Source organism: Mauremys reevesii, linkage group 16 (genome assembly GCF_016161935.1).
Source record: "Mauremys reevesii isolate NIE-2019 linkage group 16, ASM1616193v1, whole genome shotgun sequence".
Taxonomy (NCBI): domain Eukaryota; kingdom Metazoa; phylum Chordata; order Testudines; family Geoemydidae; genus Mauremys; species Mauremys reevesii.
The window spans coordinates 8391253-8407336 of record NC_052638.1 but is presented as its reverse complement, the minus strand read 5'-3'; the positions used below and the strand labels follow the sequence as shown (position 1 = coordinate 8407336).

Genomic DNA, 16084 nt, shown 5'->3' with positions numbered 1-16084 from the left:
TATACTCAGCCCTGACCTCCTGGCAGTGATATCCAGGAGACTTGGTTTCCTGGGTGATCCAGGACTTCCAGGCTCCAGCGCTTGGCTTTGTGAAGGGGGTGGTTGGTGACTACACAGAGCAGTTATGGTTTTAGGACTCATTGTCCTCTCTTTCCTCCTCCTGAGGGTGCAGATTACACAGTTTGCTACAGATGCTAATTAGTGAGGCTGTGAGGTGTAAATAAGAATGGGCAGGGCCCCAGCTGAGGGGAGGTAACCACCAAGAGGCCCTTGGTGTATGGCTGGTACTTGGTATTTACATGTGGTTTGGACTCAAGCGGCTCGAGCTCTGCAGCAGGGCTCGGAGTGTTGTAGTTTGTAGCCACATCCCTGGCCTCAGTGAGCTGGTGATTTCTGGTCCCTGCTGGCATTGTGGCCTGGGTGTGAAGTGTGGGGAGGCTGGTGTTGAAGCACGCCCTGTGGTGGGTGAGATGTTCTGCAAGTCAACGCCCAGAAAATGAGCTGTGCCTCAGAGACCCGTCCATTTCAGAGCTTCTCTTCCCCTCCCTCCGAGGCCCTGTATTTCAGCAGAGATATGGGTGATCCCCTCCAAAGACCACTGGGATGATTCCAGAATGGGGGGTGTGGGTGGGTGTGTACACACACAAGGCACTGCCAGGCTGTGCTCCAGGACAAAGCCACTTGAAGGCAGGGCTTGACATTAGCCCCTGCATGGCAGCTCCTTGCCCTCACTCCCTGCCAGAATGATGAGCAAAGGGCGGTGCTGGGCTCCCCTGCCAGGTGGTGCCACCCCTACAGGCTGAAGGGCGAAGGGCTGCCCTCAGCTCTGTATAATAAATAAAACCTTGAGAATTTGCACGCTGAGCTCTGCTGCTGCTGCCCCAAGTGGGGATTCTCAGTGGGAAGCACAGGTAGTGTTTAGTCCCTGGGAAGGGGTGTATTTCCCTTGAGTGTGTGCCTTCGCCACTCCTTTTTTGAGGCACCAATCAAATCTGATTTACCGGGGACACAGGAGTTTACTTTTAGCTTTGCCTTGTTTCATGTACTGCATGCTAGGTCATATCAGGAGAGAGCTCCTTTCTTTTTAAACTAAGTTCACTCCTTATTTAAGCAACTACTTGCAGGGGTGCTCCAGGTTCACACTCTGCCCTGTGCGCACAGACTGACTCCTTCATGCCATCTCCAAACCCTTCTCTCCTGCCACCTGCGCTCTGCTCACCTCTGCCGGACGACTGAAAAAGCACCACATGGGAATGGGTGGGAAATGGATCTTGTTCCTGGGCACTGGCAAGACAGTGGTGGATCTGGGCAGCTTTGCTTCCCCTGGGGAGCTTTTCCCATGCAGGCCCATAGAGTCACAAGACAGATGGGGAAGAATACGCCATGGTGTTTTTGGAGGCAGCCTACATCCTGCCAGCACTGGTCATCTTGAAATAGAGGAGCTGCAGGGAGGGGCAGCCAGACCTCTGCTGCTCTCATAGGAGGCGCTCATGCTGTGTTCCACAGCCTAGGTTGGCACTTCTCTCTGGTTCCCCAGGGCCTTTCTTCACAAGGAGACCTCCAGTCCCCATGCAGGCAGAGCCTGACTTCCCCCTGCTTCACACTAAAGCCAGGTGACTACCAGCACGATAATCCAAGCTCTAGTGTGTGGGTCAGTCAAGCCCAACTCTGCATTTTGGATTGGAGACCAGGAGACAGTTGCGCTGGGACTGGCCAATGGTGCATTGCCAGTGTGTGTGTCCAGGGCTAGCCTGTATTGATGTAGTTATGTCGTAGCAGGACACCATGCAGCAGGATCCCAACCCTGGATGGGGCTGTCGTGGGGGGGGGGGGGGGGGGTTGGCTTCATCCAATGCTATGTTCACCTGGCTCTGCTGCCACCCTCCAGGAAACATGTCATTGGTTGGTTTAGGTTTTATCGACTCTTATCTACAAATGTTAATTACAGAAAATCTGACTGAAAGCAAAATTTCTCACGGGGCAGCTGGTATTTCCCTCCGTGAGGGCTGCACCCACTGCCCAGAAGCAGCGCAACACTTAGAATGGAGTTTCTTGCTCTGAACAATGGCTGAGATGTAAAGCCCCCGGGGGAGGCAGATACAGGCCCCTGTAACGCACTCTCAAGGGAATAACGAGACTCCCTGCTTCTGCACAGGGCCATTCGTCACCGGAGCAGCTGCTTGGTGCCAGCTCCCAGCAGGGGTCTTGGCCCATTGAGCCAATGCAGGGGACTGCACGTTGTTACCCCTTTCTTCCCCTCGTACCTACTGGAGATGCAGAGTGACATCTCTGCACAGGGGGGGCGGTGCACTCTCTACCGTGCATGCCGTGCTGGGGCTCTGAGGACTAAATTCACCCTGCTGGGCATCCCTGAAATTGAACGGTTGCTGACACCAGCGTGTAGGGGTGCCAAGGCTGCCCTGTGACATCAAAGCAAAGGCTCGGGCCTTGTGGGAACAGCTCTGGATTGGCAGCCCCCTGAATGCCTGGCTCATGGCTGCTGGGCTTGCAAACCCCAGCTCCGCTTTCCAAAGAAATGGACTGTCTGCTCTCCTCTGCTTCCACGCTCTTGCCCTCTGTGTCATATGTTCTCTCCTAGCTCAGTTCCTCACCTGGGGCAGAGCCAGTGCTGCGCTTGCACCTCCTCTGTCCAGGGGCGGGTTTGGCCCTGCTCCATGGGGCTTCGGCGGGGTGCAGACATGCTAGGCATGGCAATGGTCTGACCATCCCTCTCCCTGCCCACAACTCTGTGAACCTTGAGGGGCTCTGTGCAAGGGGGGGTTCTTGTGCCTGCCCGGCAGCTGCTTGGCACAAAGGGTCCCCGGGACAATGATGAATCAGGTCCATAGAGTGCTGCTCACCCAACAGCACCTCTCAGGCCACCTGGATGCTGACCTGCAGGGCTCCCCAAGAACAGATAGCGCTGGGCTTTTGTGGGGTGGCTCTGGGCTTCCGCACCAGGGAGAGCCCAGAGGGGACAGAGGCACCAAGATTTTGCTTGCTTGGCTGGAGCGTTGGCCTCTGAAACACAGCTGGGATCCCTCTGACCAGACCGTGCAGCCGCACAGCTCAGCAGGCTCTTCGGCATCACCCTGCACCTCATGTAATCGCTCACAGCAACACAACAGGGCTGCAAAGGCTCCCAGGTCAGAATGGAGGCGATTCACACCTCCTTTGCAAAGGTGTAAATGAGGACATGGTGTGCAGGGCAATAGGGGACTAGGGCAGGCATGTGGAACAGGAGAGGTGCAGAGCATCACAGGGTGGTGACAGCCCTCAGCCCAGAACCCAGGGGACACCAACTAAAGCTGAAAACTAACCCACGTGGAGTTTTGTGAGTCATCCCGCAGCAGCTCTCTAGGGCTGGCAGGCAGCTGCTGCCTCGGTGCTGTGCTCTTCTCATATTGCTGCTGCTGTCCACAGCTGGCTGGCGCTGGGCTATCACCTTTCCCCCAGCTCTCTAGGGCTGGGCTCTCCCCTCGCTGCTCTGCAGGTCCTGGTCCATGACCCCTAGGCGCTATGGGAATACAAAATAATAGGCCTGGCTGCTGTCCTAGGACTGGGCTGTCCCCCAGCTCGCTGCTCCCCAGGGCTGGCTCGCACCTCAGTGTGCCTTAGAGTTGTGTGGTGGTTGCTGCTCTCAGATGATGCATCCGTGCTAGAAAAAATCTGGCCCAGCAGTGCGCCCCACACAGCTCCGCTGAAGGTGGCAGTGGCGCAAAGCACTGCTAGAGACAGAGCTCGGGTGTCTTGCCAGCGTCTAAGCCTGGTGGGGCATGAGGGAGATTTACCGCAGGCCTGAGTTTTGCTAGTGGAGACAAGGCTTAAGGTTGTCTGGCTGCTCCTGTGCCAGGCTCTCCCTTTGGGTCAGTGTACTCACAAGGCCCCGATGCACCATCTGCACAGGCTGGCATTAGCTAGACAGACATTAGTCAGAGGGTGGGCTGTGTGGTCTTGCATGGGAACACCAGATTGTTGGCACTCCCCTCTCCTCGGAGCTTTCCTGTTCTTAGAAATTCATCGCAGACGCCCAGCGTCTAATCAGCCTGAGATCTGACAACCCGCCCGAGCCTGCCACTATCTCCCGGGGCCAGGCAGATCCTTCCTCCCCACAGGCTCCGCAAGGCCAAACTGGGCCGTTTTCTGTATCCTTGTATCCTGAGACGCCAACCCGCAGCCTCTTCCTCCTCCCTGGCAGCACAAACAGCCTTATCTCCCCCAGGCTGCAGCTAGGAATGGGCCTTGTGGTATATTTAGAACCCACCTCAAGGCCTGCTATTCCGTTACTTCAATGGGCTGGACTGAGAACAATAGCACATAGAAGTTCCTGCTTAGTCAGAGTACAGATGGGTCTCAGGGGCATTAAGTAACCAAAGGGGATGCAGGGTCGGATGGAGCACCTCCCTCCCTGCCTTCCTGCCCCCAATGGCAGAAACCCTGCACTGCAAAAGCAGCCATGTAACAGGCTGGGATCCTGGGGTCAGGCGGAGGCAGATGTCACTTGTGCAAGGCTCATGAGTCTGTCCCCTAACTCACACCGAGAGACATCCAGCCCAGGGTCTGTGCCCCACCCTGAGCCCACTTTGGCCCTCAATATACAGCCTTTTGCATAGGGGTACCTGAAATTGGTATGGAGTATGGGACTACTCAGCATGAGGAACGGTCCTAGATGGCTGCAGCAAATGCAGGGTGCCAGCTACCAGAAACAAAGTGGGCCTGATTCTGACCTCACTAACACCAGTATAAATCAGGAGTAAGAATAGGAGTCAGTCTCACGGGTATAAAACTGGTGTCAGTGAAATTGGACTTACACCCAAGAGCTGGGCACACAATGGTTAGCAGGATGTTGGCACCATGTTACCAACTCTCGTGATTTTTATCGCAAGTCTTGTGATACTAAGTAATTTTCTTAAAGCCCCAGCTCCTGGAGTAAGGCTGACTACATAGAATGTGAACTACATAGAAGTGTTGCACCCTGGTGGTGATGAAGAAAAGCTCAGAAACATGAATGCAAAAGGCTCAAAAACCAGGAGACATATAAAAAGAATGCAGCTTTTTAAAAAAAATCTCATGCTGTTTAAATGCTTGGGGTTAGCGATGCTGTTGGAAGGTGTGTTTCACTTGCTATTTGATTTTTTTTTCCCTTATGAAGGAGAAGGATGGTCTTATATCTTAAGTGCATGACTGGTAGTGAGAAGACCTAGGTTCTGTTCCCTGCTTAGCCTGCTCCGTAACCTTTTGAAAAATATGCCAATGTTCTTTGCCTCAATTTCCCTATCTGTAAAATGGAGATAATATCTGCTGACCTGCCCCATAACGGGGCTGGGGAGCTATATTCACTTGAGTTTGAAGCCCTTTGAGAGCCTGGCTTACCCTGTAAAAGAGGGAGAGGCAAGTCCTGCTATTGCTTCCTCTTGTCTGAGATACTACAAGCTAGTAGAGCTGATCGGGAGAGCGGGACCTCGGGGCCGCCACGTTCCGGCCGAAGCTCCAGCCGGGAGAGCGGGGCTGTGGGGCTTGCTGTGCTCCGGCCGGGGTCGCGGGGTCGTGGGGCTGCCACGCTCCAGCTGGAACTCTGGCTGGGAGAGCGGGGCTGTGGGGCTTGCCACACTGCAGCCGGCGCTCTGGCCAGGAAAGCGGGGCCGTCGAAGACCCCGGCGGAGCAGACTGCCACCTGGGTGAGGAAAAAAAATTAAAAAGGCGCCTAAGGCGCAGGGCCCGATTCCGGGAAATCAGGCGAATTGGCCTAAAGCCGGCCCTGGTTACAGGAGGTGCGTGGGTGAGATTCTGTGGCCTGCATTGTGCAGGAGGTCAGACTAGAAGATCATAATGGTCCCTTCTGACCTTAAAGTCTATGAGTCTATGATCAGAGTTTCTTTACTGATTTCGCTTACTGAATTTTTGCCTTTGCGAAGTGTTTTTGCCTCTCATTTTAAGAGCTAGTTGGGATGTGCAAACAACTCAGAAACATCCCTGATGAATAGCAGCTCGCACATTATTCATAATGTTGGCATTTGAGTTGCAGAATGGGCCGTCTGAGTTGCAAGTGGGCTGAATGCACAATCATTCATCTGAATCATGCAGAACGGTTTCGAAGCATTGTGTATTTGCCATCACTAAAGGATTTGAATACAGCCGAGCTGAATGGAAACTCTAAGATTTGCCAAACATTTTTCCAGTCTTCAGCCAGCTCTATCTTTTATTAAATACCCAATATCACTAATAATGGCTTCAAATAAACATCAAGCGTGATGCATTATGGGTAATGGTATACAAACTGAACCTATCAGTCCTACAGTCTGATTTTTACTGAAAAAGGAAAAAAGAAAAGAATAGACATGACTGCACAGGAGGCTGAACTCTCATTATAGTCAATGCAAAGACCCCCTCTGACTTTGCTGGGAGCTGGCTCAGGCCATTAAATTAGCTGATTCGGAATGAGAAAGCAGGGTGAGGAAATAACTGACTGCTAACCTCACCTTGTGAGCTGTGGACAGTGGAAGAGGGAACTATAGGTGCAGACAGTTATCAGCATTTGTGGCTTTCAGGAAGATTACTTGGTAAGAGCTATTGTCTGCGTGCTGAAGATTTACACTGCTCATTTCCTAAAATGTTCTAGCTGGGTTGGCTAAAAATGTGATACTGGTTGCATCAGCTTTGCATGTGGGACTTTGCAGCATTTTGCTCAATGAACTGGAAAGGCTGTAGCTTCTGCAAGAGCTGTAAATGGACTGTAAAGGAGATGGGTTCGTGGCCACCCATCCTCAAGCTTTCTGGACCGATTGCTGTTTCAGATGAGTGATCCTGTGGCTTGCAGGAGGTTAGGTTAAGGCAATAGACTAGGGTCTAGTTCCTGGCTCTGTCACAAGCTCCCTGTGTAACCACAGGCAAGTCCCTTGATTTCTCTGAGCTTCAAGATTCCCCATCTGTAAAATGGGGATGATTGTACAGCCGCCCTCTGTCAGTCTCAGATTGTATGCTCTTTGGCCTGGAGCTGCCTCCTACTGTGCATATGTACAGGGCCTGGCACCATGGGGTGCTGGGCTCTAAGCTCTCCCACAATAATATAGTATTGCTAATTAATTGTCAGGGTTTAACATCATCCTGTGGTGATGTTGCCTCACTAGATACTCAATAGGCAGTACATAGTAGTTGGGAAAGCCTGGACAATCTACTTATTCTGTCTTTGACTCTTCCATCTTCTCATTCATGAAGTGTGTTTTTCTCTGAGCCAGAGCAGGACATTGCTCCCTGCAGATACGCAGTGCTTCCAAACCACACAGCAAGCCCATTTGTATCTTCTTCTCAGAGTTGCAAAACAAATAATAATAGCGCCTCACCCCATATGCTTAGTACACACGCAAGCTATGTGCCTGTGATGCTGTGGCCACATGAACAGATAAGAGTTTAACAGACAGCAACAGAAACATTTTCAGCACTGCAGGATCTGGAGCTGAATGTTGGATTCAGCAGTGACCATGGCCAAGATGTTCCTAAGATATTAAAGAAGAAGTATCAATCACATTGGTGATATTTCTACTGGGCCTGGGGAGCTGACTCAGTGGTACATCTCCCCACTGGACACTGCCTTACTCATTTTGGGTAGCTGGAAATAATGTCACAAGGCCGACCAGTCAGTGGCTTGCAATGATCGCCACACTGTCCTGGTTGCCTTTTGCAATCCTATTTCTGAGAACCATCCACTGAGGTTAGGGGCTGCACAAGCATCGTCAGTGCCTCAATGTCCCTCGCCTTTGGCCTCCTACACACCAAACACAGAGCTGTCCCGCTGAGTTCAGCTTGCTTCGACATTCCATAGCACTCAGCCTGACATCTACTCTCCTGCTATCTTTTCAGAATTGAACAACAGGATTAGACTGTCCATGGTCTAACCAGCAGGGCAGAGAAAGAACCAAGAGGCATGTCTATGACATAAAATACTGTAGCATTAAAGGGACTAGAAGGTGACCAGTCCTCACTTTGCTTTGAAACTTGGGTGCTGCTGTCAAGAGATCTAAAAGACAAGAGGGTCCAGCTACCCACCCAAATAGGAGACTTCCGTGGAAAACCCAGGTGCTGTAGGCAGCAGTGCTGAGAGGGCACCCTACTCTCACAGTCAGTGTTGAAACGAGACCATAATATAGCATTGGGGGCAGATGCTGTCTTCATCTGGGTCACTCATGGTTGTGAAAGATACCATGATGCTTTGCCTTGGTGGATTGTCCACATTCCAGCTCGTGTCTTCTCTCGACCTAAAATTCTCCTGTGGTGTCAACGAGTTACAATACTCTTCCACCTATCCTAGACAGACATGAAGTGCTGATGCATGCATGATGCTGGTAAACCAGGTGCCAGCTCTTGACAAGGCTGTAGGTTTCAGCTAGGGTGACCAGATGTCCTGATTTTATAGGGACAGTCCTGATTTTCGGGTCTTTTCTCACATAGGCACTTATTACCCCTGACCTACAATTTTTGACACTTGCTATCTGGTCAGCCTAGTTTCATCTGAGCACTTACAAATTCATAGCTGGAAACCAGACCAGCTCACCTGTATGTTAGTATTGTTCAAGGTAGGCATTAGATTTGTAAAGATGAATCTAAACATTAAACACAATAAATTGTAGCATGTATTAATCTTACCTGTAATGTCTGTGTCCCGTGCTATAAGGTAATATGTAGTTTTTGCTTTATAATTGTAAAAGTGCCTGGTCTGAACTCATGAACCTAGGCAGGAAGAGTGGGTCCCCCTGCCCCTCAAGAAGGACCATCAAGACTAAAAGGTTCCATTGTAGGACAAACACTTTGTTGATTGCCTCATCCACCCATGAAGAAGTTACGTGCTGGAGCTCTCATCCCATTGATTTGAGCTTTGGGGGAAGAGAATATAGCGAAGCTCACAAGAAGAAACGTCTCTCTTTGAGGTCTGTAACTCTCATAGGGCTGAAGCTAGGACACAAAAGCAGAGATTCCCCAGGGTCGACCTGGGTTAGCCCTAAAAGACATTCAGTGGACAGATGACTAAATCTGTCATCTTTTGGAACCACAGACTGTAGCTCACCTCTGCTTATATGCTGCCTGCTCTAACCTGTAAATAACTAATTTCTTTGTCCTAGTTAGTTTACTATAGACTTGGCTACCGGCATTGTCTTCAGTGTGAAATGTAAGGTACAAACTGATCTGGGGTCTCTCGGGACTGGGAGCAATGTGAATATTTTATGACTTTTGAGTAAGTGACCGTTTATCACACAGTCCAACTTGCCTGGGTGGCAAAGACAGACTGCAGTGCCCAAGGGGACTGTCTGATTCCATAGCCAGACTGTTACAGTGATCTAGGTGGTCATATTGGTTACTGGGGTGGTGATATCTAATTATAGAACATATCACCAGTTTGTGGTGTCAGCCCTGAGGTTGGCACTCACGGCATTAACCACGCCAGACAGCGTGACAACATGCTTTTAAACTGCTGCTGCTGCCCTCCTCTCTAGTGGCGCATTTCCGTAGGGGGATGCGGTGGGAGGGCAGGATGGGGTAAAATGATCCAGACATGCACACATGTGCACTCGATGTTTTCCTACACACACACGGACTGTAATCACTTTGTTGGCTGCTTTGGAATCTCCAGATACAAGGTGCAAGATAAATGCCAGTTGCTGAGTGTTACAACAGCTGTGGAGTGACATTCACCTATGGGTGCCAGTGAACATGCGGGAAAGAGCAAAAAAGACAGAGGTTCTGGATGGTACAGTGGCTAGTGCTGGGAGTCCGGAGATCTGGGATCTATTCCCAGCTTGGTCATTGACTTGTTGGGTGCTGTTCAGCAAAACACATTAATCTCTCTGTGCCTCAGATACTGTTATGTATAATGACAGGTTTCAGAGTAGCAGCCGTGTTAGTCTGTATCTGCAAAAAAAAAACAAGAGTACTTGTGGCACCTTAAAGACTAACAAATTTATTTTAGCATGAGCTTTCGTGAGCTGCAGCTCACTTCTTCGGATGCAAAGAAGAAGTGAGAAGTGAGCTGCAGCTCACGAAAGCTCATGCTAAAATAAATTTGTTAGTCTTTAAGGTGCCACAAGTACTCCTGTTTTTTTTTTGTTATGTATAAGACAGGGATAATGTAAAGGGCTTTGAGATCTTGGGAGGAGAGATGCTAAGTATTAGCATCATGCCTCCAGATCCCTGCAGACAATCCCTCTGCAAGTGCCTGAATAGGTTAACAATTTAGAAGCGTGAAACTCATTATGGAACAAACCCTACTCTCTTCTTTGTCTGGGCTGACTCCTGGCTGGGCCTCTCTTCCCCACTCCCCTCCTGCTAGGCATAAGACACATTATTCTGATCCTGGGTGTCATAGGTGTGGCAAACACAGGGCAATGTTATCTGAGTCTCTGCCTCAGCCTCATAAAAAGGGCCTGATCCTGCTTTCAGTTGAATGCATGTCAATCAAGGAAAATGCCATGGAGGTCCATGGCGCAATACAGGGGTAAAAGCAGGGTATGGGAATGCAGAATCAGACCCAAAGATTTGTCTGTGACTTTGGAAGTCCTGAGAAAGCTGGCAGCATTGTGTGCAAAGACAGACCTTGGAAATGTTCCTGGGCTGGGTAAAGCAGCCTCACTGTGCTTTATAGACTCCTTTGTAGTCTGATCACGGCTGCCTGAATGTTTGTGGCATTTCAATGAATGCAGAATTCCTTGGGGATGGCATAAACTCATGTGACACCCAAGTGCAATCGGCAATCTGCCAAATCCCACAGAGCGGAGCTTGGAGTGAGTCACACAACCTGGGGCTATGCATCAGACCTCACAAAAGCCTTTGCGCTCTCCCCTGGAAAAGGAAAGGCAGCGCTGGGCATACATTCTTGGGATTTCATTGAGGGGTGGGGGATTGGTTGTCCCTTGGGATCCATAACAGGTGAGGCTGAGTGTCTGTCACACTATGGCTTCAGTGACAAAACCTAGGCCACTTAGGGATTTTTTCCAATGAGTCATGGGCCCTGATCCTCAGCCTGGGACCCAGGGACAGATTCCCAGCAATATATAGAGGTAGAAACTATGCTACAAGGGGCAGGGAGAAAATTCACCCTGATCTACACCCCCTGCCAGTCCACCCCAGAGTGCCCCACTCACAGTGCACCCCCACCCTGACCTGGGGCAGCAGGAGGGAACACGTCCTTAGCACATCCCCTGTGAAGGCTCTGGGCTATTCAGGACTACAGAACCGCCCACGGGAGGCTGCTGTGGATTGGAGCACCCCCACTGATATTCTAGTTTATCCTGGAAGGCCATTTAAGTCCCTGAAGTAGCCCCAAATCCTGAGGTCACTGAAGTGTCTTAAAGCCAGCTTCATCCCCAAGCTCCACAGGGCTTCACCTTCTGTGCACGCAATCTCAACCCTGGTGTGCACAGTGCACATTGGGGTGAGGGCAAAGATGGCTTTGAGATAGCCCCTGATCCTGGGCTGCCTTGCCTGTGTGCCGCTCCAGTCCCCAGCATCAATCAGAGCAGTCTCATGCCTGCTGTTGCTTACACTGGCTGCAGTGCCAATGACTCCAAGGGCCTGTTATGGAAGCTGGGGATAGGTGGGGTCCACGCCCCATCCACACTCCCTATGCCAACAGCCAGGAATGGGTGTGGCAGAGGAGTTGCTATGCTGGCTCTGTGGGCTCCCCCTCCAATGGGGTGATCTTCCTCTGACCGGCTTTCCGGCTGCCTTGTGCCAGGGGAATGACTCGTTGGGCTGTGTTAGTGCTTTGTCACCTGCACACTTCACCAGCCTCCTCCAAAAATGTCTTGTACTCTGGCTCAGCACAGGTCCTGGGCAGTACAGCGGGGGGGGGGGGGGATGGTCATGACTTATTCATTAACTGTTAATAAACAGCCGTAAGCCTTTCTAAAATAAAGGGTTTGTATTTGGCTTTCCCCATCATGTCCCATGACACACAACCCAGCATTCATTCCAGCACTGTGTGTCATGACTTTCCTGTTCTCACTGGCATGCCTTTTGCACTCTTTCCCTCCACCAAACCATGGTTTTAAGATGCCAGCCTCAAAAAGGGGATTGCAGAGCCTTTCATCTACGTTGGTGCCGTTTAACAGCTGCTTTGGAGCTGCTGGGAAATGAGTTGGTGGGTCTCGGTCTGGTTACGCGTGAGCAGGTGTCCATATGATGAAACCACCACCCATACCGGCACCAATTAGTTCCCTTGGTGGTCTCAACAGAACAGCCAAGGACTAAATGGGCCACAGAGTCCGAGCTCCCATCCTACCCATAGGTTGGACTCAGTAGTCCTGTAGCAGCTCCCTGGACTGTTTCACTGAGAGGGACGGCTGCTACCACACAGCTAGGAAAACTGCCTCCATCAAAAACACAGCTGTGCTGCTGCAAGGTTTGGGAACTGCACTCACCCGTACACCACTATGGCTTTAAAGCACCAGCAGATATCCCCTTTCCCACCATTACTGCTGCTGTTTACAAACCTGTCGCTTTCCGATTTCCTCCCTCCCCATCCTTTGCCCACTCCGCTCTCTCCAAATCGCTGGATTAAGATTTGGATGGCAATCAAATATGTAACATTTATCATGGCCTGATCTGTGTGAGTGCTACAGATCAGAGCCGCATAGACAGTGCAGGGCAGAAAGTGTCAGCACAAAATTCCCACCCAGCACGCTTCCCCAAGCAATCTAAATCAGCCAGGCAGGCGTTCCAGCTCCCATCTCAGAGTGTTCTGTCTTCTCCTCGGTCTGTGGGGCTACAGAAACGCAGGTGGCTCTCACTGCATTAAAGATGTTTCTAGCACGGCACTGTGTGTACAGGACAGGAAATACACATATTCCAGCTATTAGAGAGACAAGGTGAGTAAGGTGATATCTTTTACTGGACCATCTTCTAGTGGCGAAAGAGACAGGCTTTCGAGCTTACACAGAGCTCTTCTTCAGCTCTCTTTCACCAACAGAAGTTGGTCCAATAAAAGATATTACCTCATCCACCTTGTGTCTCTAATATCCTGGGATCAACACAGCTACAACAGTGCAAACTCCAGCTATGTCCCTTAAAGGCAGAGATTTGGAGCAGAGACCTATCCCTAGCGGTCATTGCAGGAACCTCTCAGAGGATTCTAACTGGTCTCTTGTGGCTTCTGCTGGAAGATCAGCAACCAGCAGCAGATCAATGCACTTGTTGCTCTGGACAAATCCTAACTGCTAGCTGGAACCAGCAGGAGCCAGCTGGCATGATCTGAAATCCACACTAGGCATTCCTTGGGAGAACAAGGGTTCTCTAGAGTTATCCACAGTTCTGCAAGGGAAGGCTGAGTAGACCTCACTTGAGGTGGTACTAGGAGGGGCCGATGCACTCCTCCTTGTTAAAATGCAGGGGTGGGTGAGACAAAAAGTTCAGAGACTCCTCAGTGTTCAGATCTCTTCAGGGCTGGCACTGCAGGCAGTTCAATATGGTCCAACACCACAAGATTATGTCTGCTGAGGTTAACTGGCTATAGGGTCATAGGGACAAGTGATGGAAGGGCCCCTGGCAAGGGAAAAGACTGAGTTGCTGGGACTAGGCCAGTGGTTTAAGATTTCCAAAGAATCCACACCTGCACTCAAAACTTTTTAGAGGGCTGCAAATGAAAAAAGGTTGAAAAACACTGAACTAGGCTCTGCAGTCAGAACTTGTACAGCTGGATCAGTTGATAAAGTGATTGCCAAGCCCTAGCTGGAATGAAGCTACTGCCTAATGCTCCTTCACAGCCCCCAGGCCAGGCTTATCCATACCTGCCTGCCTTTGTGGTCAGACCATTAGTGCTCTCCAACAGTTGCTCACACAGCTGAGCCCTACCCTGCTGCTGTGAGAAGTTTTTCGAGGCTCCTTTAGCTCAGCTGTGTTGAGCAGCTGTAGGTGTGGGGGCAGTTGGAGGATTTGCTGTTTAATGGCAATGGAATTCATCCCACCCTTAGTTGGGGGACTCCCTAGTCCCTGGGGCTGGCTAGACAAATCCAGCAGGCATGGGGAACAAACAGATTTAAATGGGAAACACACACACACACAATCACTCTCACACCAAACTGTCCTTGCATCCTAACCTGAGCCACTTATAGCACATTGTAATATACCCTGGGGCTGGCAAAGTTCTGGATTTTTTCATACAAACCCCCAAAGGAAGTTACCCCCCAGCTTGAACCCCTTATCCTCTAGCTCCTGCTGACTGGAAAAGCAGAGCACACAGTCTTTACTCTAGCTAGTGTGCTAAAGATAAGCTCCAGGAACTAGCCCTGGGAGCTCGGACAAGGGGGGTAGGGGGAGCTTGGACGCCGGCAGCTAGCCTGAGCCAGGCACACTCCCAAGGACAGTGTAGACATACCCAGGGAAGACTCCTCTGTGATCTCTGGAGTTGCTCACCAGCAGCCTGCCAGTCCCAGAGCCGTCAAAACATTCTGTCCAAAACCCCACTCCAGACTTCCTCATTAGCAAGAGACTGAAAAATACCTGTACAACCACATAGCCAGGTGCGCCTTAAAACTCACATCCTTCCTGAGGGATCAAAGACACACCTGGCCACAGCCTGTTCGTTTTACATGAGAAGCCCCATTTGGTCCCCATGCGTAAGGCACCAAGATTTAGCCCAACGTCAGCTGATGCTGTTCATTTGTTACTGGGGGTGACAGGAGCTGCTCTGGGGAGAACAGATACCAGCTGAGTCTAGTGGGCTCTGTTCAGAGTTGAAACCCAAGGACCCTGCACTCAGCCCTACAAGGGAATGAAAATCCCTTCTGTAGTTTCGCAGCAGCGCGGCTTAAAGAAGTGGGACCCTTTAGCCCCCTTCCCTGCCAGCCCCCTCATGAGAGAGCCGCGCAGGCGGCTGAGGCCACTGGCCTCAGATCTTCAGCTGGCGGCTGAAATCCAGGGCGGGCCAGCGGGGCCCCAGGCGGGCACCTGGGCATTTAAAGGGCAATTCCCTCGCCCCGCGCTGCCCCCCTCTGCCGGGCAAACCCGCTCCTGCGGCCACACCTGCCTCTGCCTCAGGGAGGAACCAGCCCCGCCTCGTCCCAGGTGAGCGGGGCAGCCCCACACAGCTCGGGGGGGGGGCTGCAGGAGCCCGGCGCTGCCCAAGCGGAGCCCAGCACGTTCACACGGAGAGTCCCGGGGATTGGCGCTTTGATCGCTACCCCCCCCCCCGGGTGTAACACAGGGGCTCCGCCCCCCCCCCGATCGCTGGGGCCCCCGCCCCCGGGCCCCGCCGGACGAGCCGGTACCTGTGCTCCGGCGAAGGGCGCTGCGGCGCGGAGAGCTCTCCGGTGAGGCGAGCGAGGCCGGGCTCTGAGGTACCGCGTTAGGCGCCCGGCCGGGGGAGGAAGCCGCCTGCAGCCCCCGCGGGGAGCCGGGCGCTGGGGCTGCACCGACGCCTCCGCGGCGGGCTGGGGGCGCCGCGCGCCTGAGGGGAGTTTCCCGCCCGGCTCCGCGCCGCTCCAGCCCCGCGCGCTCCCGCGTCCCGCCCTGCGGCAGCTCGGAGCGTCCGGGCTTCACCTGCGCTGTCCTGGGAGCCGCCCGGGAGTGCGAGTCTCCCCCGCCCCTCGCGGCCGGGCGGGGCTTGGACAGGCCGAACGCGCCGGGGAAATACGCGCCCGACTGCCCCAAGGGGCCAAAACTCCCCTTTCAAAACAAGCCAGCCCCTGAGAACCCCAACAAGCCACAAGCCAACCCCCAGCCAACGAGCAACTCACCAGCCGAATACGCCAAAAACAAGCCCAGTTTCTGCGTTTTATTTCACAGGGTTGGCACGTCTGAAGGAGCTGGCTGGTTGCCTCCACCCTGAGCCCTCAGCAGCTCCCACCGCCCGGAGAGACTGTCACACACAAAGGCACTGTCACACACAGGCACCCTCATACCACAACGTCCTACACACACGAAGTAGGGATTCACCCACGAAAGCTCATGCTCCAGTATGTCTGTTAGGCTATAAGGTGCCACAGGACTCTTTGCTGCCTACACACACACAGGCACCCTCCGCTGACCCTACACACAGACACACAACTGGCACCCTTACACCCCTACACGCACACATAGAGGCATCCTCAGACCCCTACAC

General features: G+C 52.2%; 1 protein-coding gene across 3 annotated transcripts in view; it reads right to left on the bottom strand.

Moving 5' to 3' along the window:
- Nucleotides 1-15679, bottom strand: part of ADGRG1 (adhesion G protein-coupled receptor G1) — a 36422-nt gene extending 20743 nt beyond the window's left edge. The window contains exons 1-2 of one of the 3 annotated variants that reach the window (XM_039503010.1): nt 15252-15469; nt 14360-14473 (exon numbers count right to left, since the gene is read on the bottom strand). The gene's annotated coding sequence lies outside the window, so the exon portion shown is untranslated. The other 2 variants (XM_039503011.1, XM_039503009.1) reach the window with 2 other exon arrangements.
- Between the last annotated feature and the right edge of the window lie 405 nt (nt 15680-16084).